Source organism: Oculina patagonica, chromosome 6 (genome assembly GCF_052425735.1).
Source record: "Oculina patagonica isolate OP01 chromosome 6, crgOcupat, whole genome shotgun sequence".
NCBI lineage: Eukaryota > Metazoa > Cnidaria > Anthozoa > Scleractinia > Oculinidae > Oculina > Oculina patagonica.
In genome coordinates, this window is record NC_135763.1 from 30,022,160 (window position 1) to 30,031,503 (window position 9,344).

General features: G+C 39.0%; 1 protein-coding gene across 1 annotated transcript in view; it reads left to right on the forward strand.

Moving 5' to 3' along the window:
• Positions 1-9,344, forward strand: part of LOC144658186 (uncharacterized) — a 221,355-nt gene that overhangs the window by 128,983 nt on the left and 83,028 nt on the right. The window lies entirely within an intron of this gene.

Sequence of the window (9,344 nt, forward strand, 5' to 3'; positions counted from 1 at the left end):
GACACGCCAATGTTTTGCACGACGAAATTAAAAGTGATTTCGTTTCCTTAAAAGGTGGTGTAGTGTACGAGATCGAAACGCACATGATGTCTGTAATAAGAAGGCGTGTGTTCAGCTTGTATGCGCCGATCCCTGGAACGGAACAAGTGAGTTTAAATCCCTGCGGCAGATGTTTCGCTCAGCTAATCTAGTTATAACGAGCAACGACTTCGTGAACGGCAATGTTTACATCGTTTTCACGACAGTCAAAAGCTGAGAAAACAACACAACTTGTAGAGTTTAATATTATAATTTCGTGAAAAGTTCACTATTATGCAAATAGCAACGGGTTACCATTGTATCCCGTAAGTTATAACAAGTTTATCGGAGTAATCATCTTCTTAACCTCAGCGAGGTACAATGGTAACACGTTAAACTGTGACTACAATCCTCTGTGGCGCCCTTAAAAAATCAAAGTGGCTCTCGGAAAATATAATTATGAAACAAGAATAAAAATCCGCGATTTTGACGTGGCAGTATTTACCGGTGTTTTATTTTTGCAATTTGTACAGAAGCCTGTGAGTACGTTATTAACATTGAAAATATGTCCAAAACGTTAAAAAAATACGTTTCGCAGGCCTTCATTTCGGTTAACTTACAATGCACTCTAGTAAGCCTGATTACTGTTAATAACTGAATATTTTATGGGAAACACATTTTTGAACTTAAAATTGATCACCCTCTACTCAAGCTATTTGGTGGCCCAGTGGTTAGATATTTTGCTCGTGATGTGATCGGCCCGGGTTCGATTCCATAAAATCTCTTTTTTAACATTTTCTTTTTTCTTATTTTCCCTTTTTTTTAATATTGAGTGCAACTATTGAAGACGATGAAATGCCGCATGCCTTGGCTATAGCTCCCTTACTCATATCAGTGTTTCTGCTGAGTTGAAAGACTGCCGCTATTTTATCTGCACCGATCTATTTAACGTGTGCATTAGGCTAGGTGCATGTTCAGCGGGATTTCTTTTATAGCTATTTTACTACAAAAAAAATGTCATGCTGCCCACAACAGTAACACCTCCTTTTCCCGCAAAAATAACAGCTGTTTTGTGATTGTTCAAACGACTAGATTTCGTGACCTGAACTCACGCTATATAACGTAGACAATGTTGTAGCAGGAAGCTTAGCAATACGGATTCCATTTGGTACAGAAAACTGCGGTTTAGTATATGAAAACCGTCGTTTGCAATAGTTTAATATCAACCACCAGCCCGTCACGCGTAATTTCATTTGCCACGCTTTGACATGGATAATTGTGCAATATAAATAAATAAATCATTATTTATTATTATAATTTGTGTAGCGCGCGGATATTTTAAAGGAAGCGCGCGCTTTCTTTTCGAAGGAAACGACTCGATTGTTGCGTCACTTGCGACAACGTACAAAGACTAGAAAGCTTTCGGAGAGCAACGTAGCTCTTGCTTGCGAAAGAAAACCTAGATTCGGTAGTGAAACTGAAGAAAAATGGATTTGACTGCTATTGAAAGGATTTGCAAGAATACGATGATGAAAGCTCTATTGACAGATTACAAAGAGCGCTCCGAGAACTGAAGAAAAGAGTTGAAAGGTATTTTGAAGACTTGGGTGATATTGAAAAAAAATGTGCAAGCAAGCACATGAGGATGTAGGGGGGCTAAAGTGGAGGCTAAAGTGGAGAAGAAGATGGTGAAGAGAGATGCTGAGATACAAGACAAGCTGTTCTCAGCCGTTAAATGGATGTTGTGTTTCAATGCCGCTAAATATGCTCTTGTAGGTAGAATAAGCGTGCTTGTTTACGGATGCTGATGCTATATTGATTTTAAAGTAATTTTACCGGAAAATCTACTCGAAAAAAATAGTTAAAAAGTAAGTGTGCAATAATTGATCACCTAAAAGAGCTTAAAAGGGGCAGACTGCACCGGCATTTGTCGATATCCCGCGTTACCCGCGGGAAGTGAACGCTGAAGATCCCGTGATTTCAGAATATTCTTGACTTCTTTTTTAAATCGGAAAGAGATGAATGAGTATTAGTAACAGTCGGTTTACAATCGGTTTACTTTGTATGTTGAACACAACCGAAGCGAAAAATAACGGAACGGTTTACAACGGTTTACATAGACAATAAAAGATGATCATAAGAGTTCTTTTTTAAATAGCTGTAAACCGTGTAAACCGTTTGTAAACCATTAAAATAAGCACAAATCCTCTTGTAAACCGTTCAAAATCACAGTATTTACAGTAATTTAACGTTCTGACGAGTAACTTGGCAGCACGGATTCCATTTGAAACCAAAAATTGCGATTTAGTATGGGAAAACCGTTGTTCGCAATAGTTAAATATTAACCACCAGCCCGTCACGAGTCACTTGATTTGACACGCTTAGGATATAATCGCGTGACGTTATTCTATACTTTTAATCCACACAAAAAATCATTGTGTTTTTTTAAAACTAAATTCGCGTTATCTTATTTTACCACGCTTGGGACGTAATCGCGCGAAAGAACTTTCGTTCCATTCCTTTCAAATGCTAAATATCTCTGCAAAGAACGCTTCTCGGTTTTATTCCAAAATTTCGAGTTCAATTTAATATACTCATTGTATTGCAAAAGTGGTATCAGAGAAAGCCTTCCACAACAACTTACGTACAGGAACATCTCATTTTATATTTTATCTAAAGTTTTAGAGGCAGAATCTTCACTTAAAAAAAAACGTTCAAATCAAAATAGCATCGGTATGCGTCTATACAAACACGCCTATTCTTCCTGCAAAAGCATCTAGGGCAGCCTTAACATGATACATGCCTGCGACAGTAACTTTTTAGACTACTTAGATAAAGTCATTTTTTACCGCCCCATCCCCCATTTCAATGTTGTGAAATGAAGGATTGTTTGCACAGTATGTTGGGGAACTCAACATTGAAAAGTCAATGTTGTGAAATAAAGGATTTTTTGCGCAGTATGTTGAGGAGCTCAACAATGTAGTATGTTGCAGTATTTTGGAAAGCTCAATGTTGTGAAACAAAGAATTATTTGCGCAGTATGTTGGGGAGCTCAACATTGTAGTATGTTGCAGTATGTTGGGAAGCTCAATGTTGTGAAATGACGGATTATTTGCGCAGTATGTTAAGGAACTCAACATTGTAGTATGTTGCAGTATGTTGGGAAGCTCAATGTTATGAAATGACGGATTATTTGCGCAGTATGTTGGGGAACTCAACATTGAAAAGTCAATGTTGTGAAATTACGGATTCTTTGCGCAGTATGTTGAGGAGCTCAACATTGTAGTATGTTGCAGTATTTTGAAAAGCTCAATGTTGTAAAATAAAGAATTATTTGCGCAGTTTGTTGGGGAGCTTAACATTGTAGTATGTTGCAGTATGTTGGGAAGCTCAATGTTGTGAAATTACGGATTATTTGCGCAGTATGTTAGGGAACTCAACATTGTAGTATGTTGCAGTATGTTGGGAAGCTCAATGTTGTGAAATGACGGATTATTTGCGCAGTATGTTGGGGAACTCAACATTGTAGTATGTTGCAGTATGTTGGGAAGCTCAATGTTGTGAAATGACGGATTATTTGCGCAGTATGTTGGGGAACTCAACATTGAAATGGAGAGTGAGGAGAAAAAGAATGAATTTGGATATCGTGGCAACACTTTTAACGAGCTAGGGCTACAAAAAAACACTGTAAATACAATAAACATGTACTCAAGCAGTAGCTCCTGACTCAACCAATATCCAATGAAACAAAAGCATTCTACGCCAGCAAGACTAATATATCTATAAATTATAAGATCAAAAAACAAGATTTAAAATTCTTTACGTGATTCACCAATGCTTGAAAAGTGATGTTGTGCAAAAAAAAAAAAAACAACTTAGCACAGTAATACGGCAATAAATAAAAAAATAAATTAATTAATGAATTAATTAATTAATAAAAAATAAAAAAAGACCAATTCCTAGAGCCGTAAAGTCGCATCTTCACTCGGGGAGAGTTTATTCGGCCCCCAAGCCATTTAGAATAAACCCTATACTGGAAGATTCGAACCCGCGACTTTGAGGTGATGAAGCTACATCAGCCGCCGGCAGCGATGCCACTTCGCCACCTCGGGAATCCCTTGAGTTGATACTAAAAAATTTGAATGTGTATACTTGGAAATAATTAATTAACTTCCGCCGGAAACTGGCTGAAATCGAGGCTAAGATTATTTCGCGGCAGTGAAACTTATTTCAAACCCGGCGAAAGGTTTTTGGACCAGGCGGTGAGTCGTCCGTCATTATCATGGGCGTTTCGATAGGGAAACATGACTTTTCTCCTTCCTGCGCACTTAGTTCAAATGGGCTAAGATTATTCCGCGGAAAAACTGGCAAACTCAAGATCACTCAAGCCTCAAGCGCTTGGGGTTACCGAAACATTATTGGATCAAGAGGTCGGTTGTCGTTTATTATCCTGCGCGTTTGGATGGTGAAATACGCCTTCGATTGAGCAACAGCAAACATCACATCGCTTTCGATAGTTTTATACGGTTGAATTTCACATATTAATAACAAAAGTGCCAAGGAAAAATGAGTGTTTACGTTTCGTCTTCGAGAAGCCTTATGTACCGAGAACATTTATGAAAATTTAAATACACAAACTAATGAATAAGTGCCAAGCCATTTGTTAACGTATTGTTGTAATTGTATTTGACACTTTGATCTATTGTTGACTTTGAGCACTTGTATACTCTCATTTGATATGCGATTTTGACTTGAGAACAACATTAAGCCAACGTCAAAGAGTACGTTGCCGGTTAAACATTTTGTTTTGATTATAGTTTTATAACAATAACTGGTGACTTAGATATTTCAGACAATCTCCGAGGAGAAACAGTTTTCCAATGCCAAAACCGGTGAAAAACGCTTCGAGCGAATAACTGTTAACAGAACATACTGTGCTTTCTATCGGACATAGTGTTCGAGAGTGACACGCCAATGTTTTGCACGACGAAATTAAAAGTGATTTCGTTTCCTTAAAAGGTGGTGTAGTGGACGAGATCGAAACGCACATAATGACTGTAATAAGAAGGCGTGTGTTCAGCTTGTATGCGCCGATCCCTGGAACGGAACAAGTGAGTTTAAATCCCTGCGGCAGATGTTTCGCTCAGCTAATCTAGTTATAACGAGCAACGACTTCGTGAACGGCAATGTTTACATCGTTTTCACGACAGTCAAAAGCTGAGAAAACAACACCACTTGTAGAGTTTAATATTATAATTTCGTGAAAAGTTCACTATTATGCAAATAGCAACGGGTTACCATTGTATCCCGTAAGTTATAACAAGTTTATCGGAGTAATCATCTTCTTAACCTCAGCGAGCTACAATGGTAACCCGTTAAATTGTGACTACAGTCCTCTGTGGCGCCCTAAATATCAAAGTGGCTCTCGGAAAATATAATTATGAAACAAGAATAAAAATCCGCGATTTTGACGTGGCAGTATTTACCGGTGTTTTATTTTCGCAATTTGTACAGAAGCCTGTGAGTACGTTATTAACATTGAAAATATGTCCAAAACGTTAAAAAAATACGTTTCGCAGGCCTTCATTTCGGTTAATTTACAATGCACTCTAGTAAGCCTGATTACTGTTAATAACTACATTTTTTATGGGAAACACATTTTTGAACTTAAAATTGATCACCCTCTACTCAAGCTATTTGGTGGCCCAGTGGTTAGATATTTTGCTCGTGATGTGATCGGCCCGGGTTCGATTCCATAAAATCTCTTTTTTAACATTTTCTTTTTTTCTTATTTTCCCTTTTTTTTAATATTGAGTGCAACTATTGAAGACGATGAAATGCCGCATGCCTTGGCTATAGCTCCCTTACTCATATCAGTGTTTCTGCTGAGTTGAAAGACTGCCGCTCTTTTATCTGCACCGATCTATTTAACGTGTGCATTAGGCTAGGTGTTCAGCGGGATTTCTTTTATAGCCATTTTGCAACAAAAAAAGGTGTCATGCTGCCCACAACAGTAACACCCCCTTTTCCCGCGAAAATTACAGCTGTTTTGTGATTGTTCGAACGACTAGATTGTACCGACTCGCTTGAAAATTTTTTTTTACCTTTACGGATTCAATTTTGGACAGAAAACTGCGATTTAGTATATGAAAATCGTCGTTTGCAATAGTTTAATATCAACCACCAGCCCGTCACGCGTAATTTCATTTGTCACGCTTCGGACGTAATCGCGTGATGTGATTGCCATACTTTAAAACTAGTGGTAACCACAGGTTAGAAAGTGCGGGCCTTGACGGACTAAGAAAAGGTACTGGTGCAAGAGTGCGTAATTTTAGATGGCAGTGTCGATAAATAACTGATTAAATGGACAAAAGACAATTATCCCGAGTAACGCGTCACGCAAGGAATGCATGTTTTTAAGTGTAATCGTGCACGCGGTATGAATTGAGATGTGATTATCCTCGCTATGTTGTGCTCGTCTTTTATTAACGTGGCGCGATTAATGATAAATCACGCTTATTTCGTTAACCGGCCGCGAACCTGTCGGAGTTGTTTTTTGTCGGATTGACAGTTTAGTGAACTGTAGTCGAGCACGCGGTGTGAATTGAGATGCGATTTTCCTCGGTCGATAAACTCGCTATGTTCAGTGTTATCAGTGTTGTCAGTGTTATAACGAATTTCTCGAGAATAACCGTTGTTGGAATCATACGCTTTGCCGTGGTTTATGCGTGATACAATCAGAGCAAATTTTCGCAAAAGCAACACCCGTAAAACAAGTCTGCAAATTGTTATGTTTGCAATCTTCCATGTGACAGAAGCCTAGATCTTATGTGACAATCGTTCTTGGAGAACAGATTTTCTCTTCCGGTGTTACGACAAACTGTCGTGATTGACACATTTTTCGCATTCCGATCGTTCGTAATGGAAAAACAAAATTTTCAACTTCCGTTTTCTGTTCGCTTTTTATTAACGTTGCGCGCACGCGTAAAACGCAATCCGCGGGTCACTGTCAAGATTAGGGTTGCGGGCCTCTCTTAGGCCCGCAATTATATTCAGCACTTGTACACTGCCATTTGATATCCCGCTTTGACTTGAGAACGACTTAAAGCCAACGTCGAAAAGTACGTTGTCGGTTAAACATTTTGTATTAATTGTAACTTTATCGCAATAATTAGTGACTTAGATATACACACACTCTTCGAGGAGAAACAGTTTTAAAAATGCAGACGCCGGTGAAAAAAAAATTTAAAGAGCTTCAACTGTGCTCAAAGCCCTCAAGTGTTATTCTTTTCTCAACTCGTTTAAAATAATGTTAAGCAGAGCACAGCTTTTCAAAACAAAAGATGGATAAGTAAACGCTTTCCACCGAATACTAACAGTACTGAATCGCTACTAGCAATCGCTATTTAGTGGATAAAATAATTTAATGTTAACAAAACACTGACTGCGCTATTTACGGGATTGTGATTTATCGGCAAGCGCGAAAAAACTGATTGGACAATTTGCTAATTTTCACTCAATTAAATCATTATGTATTAGTATAGTTTGTGTAGCGCGCGGATATGTTAAAGGAAGCGCGCGCTTTCTTTTCAAAGGAAACAACGCGATTAGGCCTAGACAGATTGTGCTCGCAAAACCATGAAAAGTTGCTCTTTTTAAAGCCAAAAAGTTGCTAAAATGTTGCCCAAAACCCAAAACGTTGGTACTTAAACTTCAAAAGTTGCTACTTTAATATATCAATATTTCATACAAATATTATTAAATATCATCAATCATTGTTCCTTTTGGATAATTGGAACTTAAGAAAGTTCAATATATTAATCTGAAGTGTATATCTTAAGCAAATGTATATTATAAAAGGTTTGCATAGTTGCAGAACAAAACTTAATATATTAAATGCTCTTGCATCTTATTGAGCAATGTTAATGTCGACGCTGGGCAACCAGGCCAAGAAAGCTTGGGCGACCAGGCAGTGGTCTCGGTAGTGAACCGAAAAATAACTGGGGACGAGGTGGGCTTATGATCCTCTCAACACCTCCTCAACACCCGTTCCCTGCTAGTATGCAAAGTACTAATGTTTCTACAGAAATAGATGTTTCCTTTTCAAAATTTCAACCACATGTTAATTTTTGTGATTCTTATTAGGCATATCAATACAAAGTTGCTCAAAAGTTGCTCAGAAAGCCAAAAGTTGCTCAAGGTTGCTAAAATTGGAAAAAGTTGCTCCAAACGCCAAAAGTTGCTCAAAAGTTGCCGAGCACAATCTGTCTGGGCCTAAACGCGATTGTTGTTAAATTTCTTTTCCTTCTCTGCACTGAACGGTTCTCGGTTTTACGAAATTCGGGTTCAATTTAGTAGACTCATTGTCGAGTCAAATTCTGCGAATTTGACAGGAAAAAGCACTACGCCTACATGATCGTCTTCAAAACTGCGAGTCACTGTGGATTTAAGTGTCATAAACAAGAACAGTTGCGAGCTCAGTGCCTCAGTCGCCGATCAGAGTGCATTTTACAATTATTCATAGTATACTCTACACGGTACATCCCTAACTGAAATTTATGGGAGTACCCCGCCCCCCCCCCCCCCCCCCCGCAATACGTGCAAGTAAACTGTAATATTTGACAAGAATAAATTAGTTTTTTTGTGGTTGAGCATATACTAAAACAACAGACCCTGGGAATGAGGTTGCTAAAAAATGTATTCACCTCAGTGTCGGTGTAAGCCTCCCACGCAGTCGTTCTTAGTGGCGATCGCATTAGACTCCTCCCCACGTGAAACGCGATCGCCCCTAAGAACGACTGCGTGGGAGGCTATGTCGGTGGCTAGTGGCAGGAGCCTTGCTTAGTTTCTAGGCCTCTATTTTCGTCACGGTCAACTCGTTTCGGGTCACGTGGCCATTCGTCCCGGATACGTCACCGAAACGAGTAGTGACGTCAGTAATACCGTGAAGGCCTGGGGAAAAAGCCGTACAGGAACTAGGCAAGCAGGGCTCCTGCTATTGGTAAATTGTTCTTTGGTTTGATATAGTAATGTACTGGCTCTTTCCTCGAAGGGGGGGGGGGGGGGGGGAGTACTCCCAAATGTGGCCTATATAGGTATGTGCCGCCCGATAGGGTATGGTTTGTAAGGCTCTCGGTCCATAAATAGAGTATCGTTTTTGCTCTTTTCGGCAATGTGTTCCCGGTGTGATCCTTAGATAGGGTACCTAAATTCTATTAGCTATTAAATAAACGCCCAGCTAAACTAAAAAAAGCTTCTCTTCCCCTTGAATTTTGTGTCAATTTTCGGTTTTGGGCCTTAAAAAGGGGTATCAATTTTCGCTTTCT